A 13075-nucleotide genomic window follows, 5' to 3' on the forward strand; every position below is an offset into this window, starting at 1 on the left:
AAAGCAAAAATAAAATAGAAAATTATACTTTAATTTCTACTGAGTCCATCAGTTCTCTCTCTGGAAGTAGATAGCATATTGTCTTAATAATCACTTTGGAATTATCTTGGATCACTGCATTGATCAGAGTAGCCATGTATTTCAGAGTGGACCATCATTACAATATTGCTGTTACAGGACAGAATGATCTATTGATTCTTCTCATTTCACTTTGCATCAGGTCATCTAGGTCTTACCATGTTTTTCTTTTTTCTTTTGTTTTTACAATTTGAAAAATAACATTTTATCAAAGTGTAAAAATACAAGGTCCTGACCACTCTCCAGTGGTCTAATACTAAAAAACACATCATGGACAACATGGTAAAGTTTTCACATTGATTCTGAGGTTCCCATTATCAGCAATGAGTTGTGCTATAGCAGTTTCAAAAACAAGGTGGCAGTAGCCACCTCATCATGGATAGAATGGGACTTGGCTTCCCAGGTCAGACTCTGCTGGTTGCCATTCAGTTTCAGTTTATAAGCAAAGTTTTCTGCTTGCTTCTGGGTCCCAATTAGCAGTACAATGGCAAAGAACTGTTGGTGACCCTCATACTTCTCTTGTTTCTCCAGCACCAACATGAAGTGATGGCCAAAGCAGGACTGCATCATCACCCAATTGACGGCCCCTGGAAAATTAATGTCTTTGGCTAAGGAGGGTATTTACGCTCTTGTGAGCATGCATAATGTGGGATATAATGACTTCCAGTGAGCCCTGCCATTTATAAGAGCCACCAGGGCAAGGACAAGAGTACAGATGGTATTCACAGATGTCTTCATGCTCTGGCTTCTCCATTTGGGGAAGAGTATAGTACTATCTAATGACTTTTCCCTTCCTGGGTTTTGGCACCAGAAATATTTGGGGGAGACTTGTGACCTGGATTTGAAGGACCAGCTCAACAAAAGAACTGGAGGCTCATCATGAATCTTGTAAATTAAAAGAGATTTGTTAGAAGAGGAATATATGGCAGAGGAGCAGAACACCTTGTGACTGTTCTCACCATGTTTTTCTGAAATATCTTCTTGAACTTCTGTTTGAATGCCAAATTTTCTATTCAGCACTTATCTTTTCATCAGAAATGCTTGACAGGCCTCTATTTCTTTTCTTTTCTTTCTTTTTTTTTTTTTAGTGAGGCAATTGGTGTTAAGTGACTTGCCCAGGGTCACACGGCTAGTAAGTGTTAAATGTCTGAGGCCTGATTTGAACTCAGGTACTCCTGACTCCAGGGCTGGTGCTCTATCCACTGTGCCACCTAGCTGTCCCTCTCTATTTCTTTTAATATCCATTTTTCCCCTTGAGAAATTATACTCAGTTTTGTTGGGTAGGTTATTCTTGATTGTAATCCTAGCTCTTTTGCCCTTCAGAATATCATATTCCAAGCCCTTCACTCCTCTAATGTAGAAGCTGCTGGAGTTTTTTGATCCTCATTGTGCCTCCATGATATTTGAGTTGTTTCTTTGTGGATGCTTGAAATTTTCTCCTTGATCCCCATTAGCTATAATATTCCTGGGGATTTTTATTTTGGGGACTCTTTCATGAAGTCATGATGAATTCTTTCAATTTCTATTTTACCCTCTGGATATAAGATATTGGGGCAGTTTTCCTTGAAAATTACTTGAAATGTGGTCTTTCTTTTCTCTGCCCCATCTTGATCATGGCTTTTGGGTACTCTGCAAATTCTTAATTTTTTTCTCCTTGAGTCATTTCTAGGTCAATTGATTTTCTGATAAAATAATACACCCCAACCAAGTTCTTTGATTTTATTTTATTGTTTCTTGATGTCTCGTGGAGTCATTAGTTTCCATTTGCCTAATCCTAAATTTTAAGGAATTATTTTAATCCATGAGCTTTTATACCTATTTTTCCTCATTTGGCTAATTCTGCTTTTAAGGAGTTCTTTCTTTCTTTCTTTCTTTTTCTTTTCTTTTTTTAATTTTTGGTGGGGCAATGAGGGTTAAATGACTTGCCCAGCGTCACACAGCTAGTAAGTGTTGTGTCTGAGGCTGCATTTGAACTCAGGTATTCCTGAATCTAGGGCTGGTGCTTTATCCACTGTGCCACCTAGCTGTGACCAAGGAGTTCTTTAGTGAGTTTCTATGTACTTAGCCTAATTCCATTTTTTGAGTGTTTTTTTCTTCAGTGTTTTTTGTGCCTCTTTTATCAAGATGTTAATTCTCTTTTCATAGTATTCTGGCATCATTTTAATTTCTTTTCCAAATTTTTCCTCTATTATTATTTTTTCTTTCAACTCCTCTACAAATTCTTTCTGACCTTGAATACAATTAGCATTTTTCTTTGAGGTTTGGCTTATAGCTGTTTTCACATTGTTGTCTTCTTCTAAGTTTATGTCATCAGCTTCCCTTCTACCTTATTAGTTTTTTATGGTAAAACATTTTGTTTGTTTGCTAATTTTCCCAGCTCATTTCTTCAATTAAAAATTTATGTTAAAATTGGGCTCAGATCACCTGGATGTGGGGAGGCACTGTGCCAAACTTCAGGCTTCTTTATGTTGCTGGGGATCTGCAAATTTTCTATGCTTCCAAGACAGTGTCCTCCTGGGAAAGTTGTGGTCATTGCTGTTCTGTTCTATGCTCTGGTCTTTACCCAGGAAGGGCTCCTATTCCCCTGTAGCTACAAGTGCTATTGTTCCTTGTGGATCTGGAACAGTGACCAAGACCTTGCTCCCTTATGACTGATCATAAACACTCCTCCTCACCCTGAAATTGGACTCCAAACTGCTTATAAACAATAGAGTTGCTGATCAGTGCCACCTGCACACACTGCTAGCAAAGGGTCCCTTTTTGAACAGTTGTCTGACAGTCTCTCTGCTGAGAGATCCTGAAGCTATTGTTGCTGCTAATATTCCTATTGACTCTGCTGTTGTTCTTGCCATTCTCTGGGCCTGTGCCTACCCCAGTGTTATAGATCTCTCTTGAAAATCTTCTAAGTTGTTTTAGGCTAGAAAAAATGTCTCCTTCTGACCTTGTGTTGGCTCTGCCACCCCAAAATTAGATTTGAAGTGTTATTTTTAAGTTCTTCAGAGGGGAATGTTGGGAGAATTCAGCTGGGTCCCAGCCTGTACTCTGCCATCTTCACTCCCCATTATCTTTCCAAAATAAATCATTCAGCACTCTTCCATTCAGATTAGATTGCTTTAACTGGCCTGGGCTAGAGAAGTCAACCTTTGCCTTAGGATGATCATATTTGGATTTGGAAGTCATCTGGTTCAATACTTTAATTTTATAGATGAGTACACTGAAGCCCAAAAGAGGGCAGGCCTTTTCCAAGGTCACAAAACTAGTAAATAGTAGAGTTGGGACCTAGGTCATATAACCTTTAAATCCATTGCCTGCTCCATTATATTGTTTTGTCTCCTTTCATCTTCTAGAACTCATTCAGTGGTTTACAATGGACCCAGGTATAGTCCTTATGTGACTACTCTGATTACATGGTTTGACCAGTGCTGAAAAAGAGGTGGTAAATAAAACTAGCAGTTTTCCTGGGGAGAAAAAAATCATGTGTGTGTGTCTGTGTGTGTGTGTGTGTTCTCCCTTCCCCATTTCACATTCAGTAAGACCTGTGTTCTACATTACCAGTTCACTTGGCAAGTAACCTGGGAGAGGGGCCCAGAGAATAAAGCATGAATGGTGTATAGGGAGATAAGCAGCCAGAGAAGGAAAGACAAATAGCTCAAGTGGAATGATAAACAGATAATTCCTTGATAATCGGAGCACCCTCTGGGCACCTACATGCTTAATCTTCCTGTAGAGCTCTCCTAGGACCCCCTCCTACAATAAGAATGTGTGTGTCCTGTGTGTATATGGGGGGTGGGGCGGGGGCTTAGGGGGGTGTGTGGGAAGAGAAGGTTCATATTCAGACTAGACAGAAAAGGGTATAGATTTGGTTTCAACGCTCCAACATCTGGTGTTCAGATTGACATAGGAGCTGCCAGCAGAACAAACAGCTTTCCTCTGAATTCAGTAGAGGAAAGAAAATCCCCAGCAGAGAGTTCTAAGCCATGTTAATGAGAGTCATGCCCTGGGCAAGTGTGTGGGAAAACTCCTGAACTGGTCCTTCGGGAAAAGAGAGGGAAAGACAGGGAGGGACACAAACACCCAAAATGTCCACAAATGAAAACATTGGTGTGAACAGAATTGCTCAGTTTGGCCACAAAGCATCTCCTCCATCTTTAACCTGAATGATTTGAATGGGGCTGTTCTTAAAAGCAGCCATAGTAGGTGGGTGTCTATATAGTATTATGTATGAGGTACCAGAAAGACTAGCCTTCAAATAGCTCCCTCTTTGGCCTGTCACAGTGCCTGCAATTCAATGATTAGATTCATTCTTTTGGGATAAGGTATTAAAGGCCTCCATTAAAATGCAAATTTTGATTCCTCAGAGATGGTGACATGCAATGCTGTGAACCTTCCCTCCATCTACCACCCTTCTCACTCCCCCAGCATCACAGGGAGAATGTTGGCATTTTTAAAAAATGAACTTCCATGGCCAGAAGCAGCTTGGGATCATGGAAATTACTGCATCATTCTTCAAATGGAATCCAACCCACTCTCTTGGTTTATTATTTTGGAATCAGGAAGACTTGAATTCATATCTAGCCTCATACATTTACTAGCTGAGTGACCCTGGGCCTCAGTTTCTTCATCTGTAAAATGGTAATAATAATAGCACTTTCCTCCCATGGATCTTGTGAGGATAATATGGAAAAATATTTGTAAAATGATTTGCAAACATTAAAATGCTATGTAGATGCTATTATTATCTTCATTATTATACTTATTTTCTTATTATGTATAACCTGAATGCCACCCTGATACCCATGAAATACTAAAAGACCTAGAGTTCAAATCTGATCTCAGATACTTGACATGAGCTGTGGGATCATGGGAAAGTCACTTAAACCTCATTGACCCAGAAAAAAAATGATTGATGGGATCATAAATTTATTAAAATATTAAAATAATGAATCAATAAGTATTTATTAGTCTTCTCCTTTGTGTCAAGCACTATGCAAAGTGACAGGAAAATAAAGACAACAATGAAGTTGTCCCTACCTTTAAGGAACTTCTATTCTTTTGTGGATGACAGTTATTTGAAACAAAACCTCTCTTAAAACAGCCTAAGAGAACATCAGTTTTGTTTGTTTGTTTTGGCTGTCCCATGAAACTCTGCTTATCCTGAGCTCACAGTTCCAATCTCTATTGCCTGGTAGGAATTGCCTAAAATTCCAAGAGGAACCAAGCCTCACTTAGCTTTCTTCTAAGCAATTACTATCTTTATCAGGTGTAGATTTTTTCTGATGGTATGACAGAAAAATGCTGTAAAGAAGGTTTTAGTACTAATCTTTTAAAAAAATGATTATTTTTAACATTTTAAAAAAGTTTTAGTAAGCTTTATTACTAATCATTTAATTTTAACTTTCCTTTTAAAAATTCTGAGTTCCAGAAAGCTTCACTACTCTTTTAAAATACATAAATATATAGTATGTATTTAAAATATATATATACACACACACACACACATATATATATATATTATATATAATTTGTGCCTAAGATTCTTTTTTGATTTCTAAGAGCCAAGATGGCAGAATAAGCAATCACCTGAACTCTCCGATATTCACCTCAAACCTACTATAAAAATAGGACTTCAAAATGAATTTTAGAACTGTAGAAACAACAAATAGAAGGGGTGAAACAATTTTCTAGCCCAAGACAACTTGGAAGGTCAGCAGGAAAGGACTGTTTCACTTTGGTAAAAGGGGAACACAAAACAAGGCAGCCAGTGTCCCAACACCAGTCCCCACCACCACCACCACTGTGTTCCAGTGCAATACTAGGCAAACAACCAAGCTCTTCCAAAAGCCCTGGTGCAGCACACCCATCCCCAACTGGCTCCCAGTGCAATGCCAGATCCAAGTCCCCTGAGCAGCTCCAGCTTCACCACTCTGGGCCTTAGCACAGCACCAGGCAAGCAGTCTGGTTTACCTTCCCCTGCCCCCCCCCCATACCCTGCCATGTAACTGGTACAATATCAGGCTTCCCATGGGCCTCAGTGTACCATCAGGCAAACAGCCAGGACCTTCAGCTCTAAGCACAAGAAGCTTTGGGAAATGTTCCTTCTACCCCAAGAGCAGAGCTCAAATTTAAAAGTAATGAAATAGGCTATAAAAATGAGCAAAAGAAACAAAAAACAAAAAAAGACCCTGACCATAGGAAGTTACTGTGGAGAAGAGGACAGTGTGGTAAAAATTATTTGTGGTAAAGATTAATATTCCTGTTTTTAGCTAACTCATTTGGGAGGGGCATCACCTGGCCCACCCTGAGGTTATATATGCTACTGAGCTCAGAAAGGCAGCTTTTGAAGGACCTCCCCTTTTGAGGGAGGAGAGATTGAACACTCCCTGAAGGGAAGCAGGCTGCTTCCTGAACACTAGGCATCTTCTGGAACTCGCTTTTTTTTCCCTTCTGGGCCCTTGCACTGGCTGCTCGTGTTCACGGACTCTCTGTCTGGGGACTGCTGTTCTGGTGGCATGTGAGCAACCTTAGAATGGTGGGTGTTGGGTGAGGTACTTATGGAAAACACTAAATTCCTTTGAACTAGCTTAATAGAAAATGATCTGGGGATTGCATAGGCTAAGTTTAGAGTTAAGAATATCTATCTGTATCTCTATTTTCCTATTTCCTTATCTTTGATTTTTATTAGTTTCACCTTTGTTGTTTAATGAATTTCCAAGTAAAAAAATCTTATCCTTTTGTGAACTAAAGCTTAGAGGCTCCTTTCTTATTGGCCTGGGAGAAATATCTAAAATGGGCAGTTAGGAGGGGAGGGATAAACCTAAAAGGTCCCTCATATTTCCAGGACCCCAATATTAAGGTGAGTCATCCAAATAACACTGTATATCAAATTTTGGCCCTTACAGCAACAATGTTAAGGTGGCTACATGCAAAACTTCAAAGAAAAATGAATCAGCCTCAGTCCCAAAAAGAACTCCTGAAACATTTCAAAAAAGGAGTTTAAAAATCAAATAATAGAAGTAGAAAAAAAAAATTGGGGAAGAAATGTGAGTGATGCAGGAGAATCATGAAAAAAAGAGTCAACGTCTTGATAAAGGAAGTACCAAACATGGAATAAAATGCATACAAATTTACTGAAGAAAACAATTCACTAGAAGGTAGAATTGGCAAAATGGAAAAGGAGGCAAAAACAAATGAACAACTAACTGAAGGAAATAACTTCTTAAAAATTAGAATTGGATGAGTGGAAGCTAATGAGACCATGAGACATCAAGAATCAAACAAAAGAATAAAAAAAATAGAATAAAACATGAAATATCTCATTGGAAAAACAAAACAAAACAATAACAAATAAACAAACACCTGACCTGGACAATTAGATCCAGTAGAGATAATTTAAGAATTATTAGACTACCTAAAAGCCATGATTAAAAAACAAAAGGACATGGACATCATATTTCAAGAAATTATCAAAGAAAATTTCCCTAACATTCTAGAACAAGAGGGTAAAATAAACATTGAAAGAATCCACCTATCACTTGCAGAAAGAGATCCCCTAATGAAAATTCCCAGGAACATTATAGCCAAATTTCAGAGTTCCCAGATCAAGGAGAAAATATTATAAGCTGTGAGAAAGAAACAACTAAAATATTATCCACAGTCAGGATTACACAAGATTTAGAAGCTTCAAATTTCAGGATCAGAAGGCATAGAATGTAATAATCTGGAAGGCAAAGGAACTAGAATAACAAGCAATAATCACTTAGCTAGCAAAATTGAGCATAACCTTTCAAGGGAAAAATGGTCATTCAACAAAGTAGAAGTCTTTTAAACTTTTCTGATGAAAAGAACAGAGCTCAACAACAACAACAACAACAACAACAACAACAACAACAACAACAACAAAATTGATTTTAAATCTCAAGGCTCAAAAGAAGAATAAAACCTGGAAATCATATGTATGAAGGCAGAAATATTAAATGAATCCTTTCATATTATAAAATATATTAAAATACATTCAATAAAAACCAGATTAAAAATCAATTGTAATCTAAATAATATAATCCTAAAGAATAAGTGGGTGAAAGAAGAAATCATACAATCAGTAATTTCATTAAAGAGAATAACAACAATGAGACAACATACTAAAATTTATGTGATGCAGCCAAAGCAGTACTTACAGGAAAATTTATTTCTCTAAACTCTTACATCAATAAAATAGAAAAAGAACAAATCAATAAATTGGGCATGCAGATGAAAGAAAAACTAGGAAATGAACAAGTTAAAAATCTCCAATTAAGTACCAAATTAGAAATCCTGAAAAACCAAATGATTATATTAATAAAATTGAAAGTAAGAAAATTATTAGGCATATGTATGTATGAATGTAGAATTAAAATCCATCCTTGCCATGTTGTAAAAAAAAATCATGTAAAATAGAAAACTGAAAAAAAAAAACCCTACCCTACTTTTCCCTCAGAGTTTGTCAGTTTTCTATCTGGAAGTGGATAGCATTTTTTTATCATAGGTCCTGTAGAATGGTTTTGGATCATTATCTTAATCAGGGTACCCATGTCTTTCACAGTTGATCATCATTGCAATTTTGCTATTTCTGTGTACAATGCTGTCCTGATTCTCCCTTCACTTTATATCAGTTAATGTAAGTTTTCCTAGGTTTTTCTGAAACCATTCATTTTAGCACAATAGTATTTCATAACAATTATATGCCATAACTTGTGTAGCCATTCCACAACTTATGGGTGTCCCCTCAATTTCCAATTCTTTGCTACCACAAAAGAGCTTCCATAAATAGTTTTGTATATATTGATCTTTTTCCTTTGATCTCTTTGGGGGCCAGACCTAGTAGTGATACTGTTGGATCAAAGAGTATGCACAGTTTGATTGCCCTTTGGATATAGTTCCAAATCATTCAGCAGAATGGTGGAATTAATTTACAAATCCACCAATAGTGAATTAGTATTCCAATTTTTGTATATTCCTCCTAGCATTTCTAATTTTTCTTTTCTGTCATTTTAGCCAATCTGATAGGTTTGAAGTGGTTCCTTGGAATTGTTTTAAATTACATTTCTCTAATCAATTTCACTACTAATTTTGATTTGTCCCTTTGTAAGTATGTCATATTGGTCAATTCATATCTTTGTGCATAATTTTCTTAATCTGTAGATTAGGTGATTTGGACTAAATATCTCCAATAATCTATTATGTCAGCTGATTCCTAGTAGTCTTAATTCAAGTAATCTATGAGGTCACTATTTTTATATTCTCCATGTCTAGACTTTTGGCTTTGGAATTGTACTCTGTTTATGTATACTTAATTGATAAGCATTTATTACATGCTTTCTGTGTGCTAGGCATTGTTCATATAAAATAAAAAAAAAATAAGGATTATAGTATCCAGAATTACATGGCTACATGCCTACTGTGTTATATTTTGGATAAAATCATGCATCCCCTTGTTTCTGAGAATGTGATTAGAGTATGCACAATTAGCAAGTGGCCTTGAACCCAGGTTATAAAAAACACTATGTGGGCTAAACATCACCTGGGTTGGATTTGGCCCAGGGTTTTGACCTTTAGATCCTATTTAAAGCCATAACCATTCCTCGCCTTAATTTTATACTGGGAGGGGAGGTGGTCCCTTTGATTCTAAGAGAAATTTCAATATGCTTGGAATGGACACCCACTGAGTATCCCCTGCTTTCACACCAAGGTGTTTTGTGTGTGTGTAATTTAAAAATATTAACTTCTCTCCAACTTCATGTATCCTTGATAAATCCTATACCATTAAAGTAATCACTAATGTGCTCCATAGCCAGACTGGGGGAATCCTTTCAAAGGAATACAGAGACACAGGGTGACTTGAAATAAAACTCCACCAAATTTGTGGAATTCATATATATATATATATGAACATATATAGATGTTTATATAGATAGATATATAGATATATGTGTGTGCATGTGTGTGTATGTATATATGTATATATTTATGGAATTCAATAGAACAAGCATTTATTGGCTATATTCTATACACCTATTCCTATCTTAGGCCCAATGGGTAATATATGTAAAAGATCCTATCCTTCAAGCCATTTGTAATCTTTTGAGAAAATCAAGACTCATAAAGGAAAATTATAGGAGATACTCAACAAATCTCATTGACTTGTGTGATCAACAATGAGTGAGTAGTTAAGGTCTAGGATAAAGAGTACTTAATCAGGTTTCAGAGTCCTGGGTTCAAATGTTTAACTATATAACTTTGGACAAGTCACTTCAGCTCCTTGGGCCTCAGGTTTTAAATATGTTAAATGAGGATGTTGGACTAGATAAAGGGTTCTTAACCTGATGTTCAGGGATTCCCCAGGGGTCCATGAATATATTTTAGAACTTGGATGATCTTGAATGGGAAAATTACATCTTTGTTTTTGTCTTTGTCTTTCTCTTTATCTTTGGTTTCCTTTGTAGTCTTATGTATTTGATTTCACACATTTAATAATAGTATTCTGGGAAAGGATTGATAGTCTTTACCATGCCACCGAAGGAGTCCTTTGCACAAAAATGTTAAGATTCCTTGGCCTCTCTGGCCTCTGAACTTCTTTCCAGCTCTAAATCTATGTTTCTAAGACAAAAGTGGATTACTGAAGTTGAAAGAGAGATCACTGAGGACTGGAATGATCAAGGAAGTCTTCATAATGGACCTTACACTTTAGTTTGGCCTTGAAGGATGAGTAGAATTTGAATACATCAAGAAGAGGGAGGGAATGCCACAAAAGGTGAACTCATGAGCAAAGATACAACCTGATCAAAGCAGGGCATGGAGGTGAGAGTGCAGAGGAATACTTCTAATTCTTTTTTTTTTTTTTTTAGTGAGGCAATTGGGGTTAAGTGACTTGCCCAGGGTCACACGGCTAGTAAGTGTTAAATTTCTGAGGCCGGATTTGAACTCAGGTACTCCTGACTCCAGGGCCAGTGCTCTATCCACTGTGCCACCTGGCTGCCCCCCCCCCTTTTTTTAGTGATACTTCTAATTCTAAGAAGCATAAAGTTATCATTATCATAACTTTAGATTTCAGGACTTTGGAGTCAGGGAGTATCTTCCTTCACCCTAGAGAAATCTCTCTGAATGGTAGGAATGGGTAATAGAAAGCAGACTGCTTTTCCATTCGCCCATGTCTACCCTCCCACCCCATAATGTATCTTCCCAGATCTTAGAAAATGTCCATCCCAGTAACAGACTCCTGCTGAAAAGTTTTCCATATATATTTTCTTTTTTCATTTTGTATCCTGGACTCCCCACTTTCAATACCACCCTGCCTCCTGTGTTAGTCTTTCATGTTGCTGTCAGAATCATCTTCTCTACTTAATAAGAGAAATGATAATATATTCACACAGTGCTTCACTCTTTTCAAGTACTTTCCTTTTGAGATCCCTATAAAATGGGCAAGGAAAAATATTCTTGTTCCCATTTTATAGATGTGGAAACTGTAGCCCAGACCAGTTAAGTAACTGGCCCAAGGTCACAAAGTAACTTAAGGGCATAAAAGAGTAATACATATCATCTCTAGTCTAGGGTTCTCTCTACTACCCACAGATGATAACAATGACAGAAAAAATCACTAATTTTTTTGTCTTTTTGTTAAATAACAAGTTTAAAGAAGTATTTTCTTTACAATGACCATGAGCTATAAGTAGTACCAGCATTACTGTCCCCTGCTACAATATGGAAAAGCCACTGGTTTTCCTTGTCTAGCTGGTTTTTTTTCCTCTTTTTCTTTTTTGTGGGGCAATGAGGGTTAAGTGACTTGCCCAGGGTCACAGAGCTAGTAAGTGTCAATTGTCTGAAGCCAGATTTGAATTCAGGTCCTCCTGAATCCAGGGCTGGTGCTTTATCCACTGCGCCATCCAGCTGCCCCTGCTGTTCTCTTTTCAACAAGTTGTATATTTTCACCTAGTCATTCCCTCTTTCTTCTGTTTGGTACCATCTCTAGAACACTCTTCCTCATCTCTTCAACTCTCCAATTAGGAAAATTCTTTTCTTTTTTTTTTTCTTTTTTTTAGTGAGGCAATTGGGGTTAAGTGACTTGCCCAGGGTCACACAGCTAGTAAGTGTTAAGTGTCTGAGGCCGGATTTGAACTCAGGTACTCCTGACTCCAGGGCCAGTGCTCTATCCACTGCGCCATCTAGCTGCCCCGGAAAATTATTTTGTAAAAAAACAAACCAACCTTGGAATGTTCTTGACTAGAAACTTCCCATTTCCTACATGTTTGGTATCTTTTCTACCTGTGACCTAAAGGGCAGAAAACCTATAGATCCATCTTATTTAGACTCTTCCCCTTCCAGAAAACATGGCCCCTGAGCTGAAAGCTACTTTTACTCTAGAACTACCTGAGCTGCCCAGGAATATTGGACCATGATGAATCTCCTCCTTTCTACTCTTACCTTAAGGCCTTGTCACAGAGGTTCTTTCGTGATATCCTTGGTTATATACCTTTACTGCCCATTGCTAGTACTACTTTGGAAGTGATAGGAAAGGGGCCTTAGATGCCATCAAGGCCTCCCCCATTATTTTTATAGCTAAGGAAACTGAGGCCAAGAGAGGAAAAGTGACTTAGCCAAGATCACCCAGGTAGTTTGTGTCCAAGTCAGCATTTGAATTCAGATTTTCCTCAATTCAAGCCCATTGTGCCAAGGCATTATTCTTGGCCAGAGTATGAAGGCAGTCAGTGAATTAGTTTAGTTTGGTTGTGTCAATCTCAGTTTCTGTGATGAGGAACTCCTTTTCTATGAAAGTATTGATCCTGATTTCAGTGGAGAAACTCATGAAACCTTATAAACTTCTGTTATTTCTGCCTTCCCCTAACTTATGTGTCTCCAGTTAAGACTCATGTATTTCCTTCATATATCTTCCTTCAAACACATTCAATAGAAGGGCTGATTGCTTTCAGTATGTTTGGTGAAGCTCAGCTAATTCTTCTAGGAAGCA

The 13075-nt window shown here is 37.5% G+C and overlaps 1 pseudogene; it reads right to left on the bottom strand.

Annotated features, from left to right (window-relative positions):
• Positions 1-346: 346 nt before the first annotated feature.
• Positions 347-13075, bottom strand: part of LOC122747680 — a 100207-nt pseudogene continuing 87478 nt past the window's right edge.

Source organism: Dromiciops gliroides, chromosome 3 (assembly GCF_019393635.1).
Source record: "Dromiciops gliroides isolate mDroGli1 chromosome 3, mDroGli1.pri, whole genome shotgun sequence".
Classification (NCBI taxonomy): domain Eukaryota; kingdom Metazoa; phylum Chordata; class Mammalia; order Microbiotheria; family Microbiotheriidae; genus Dromiciops; species Dromiciops gliroides.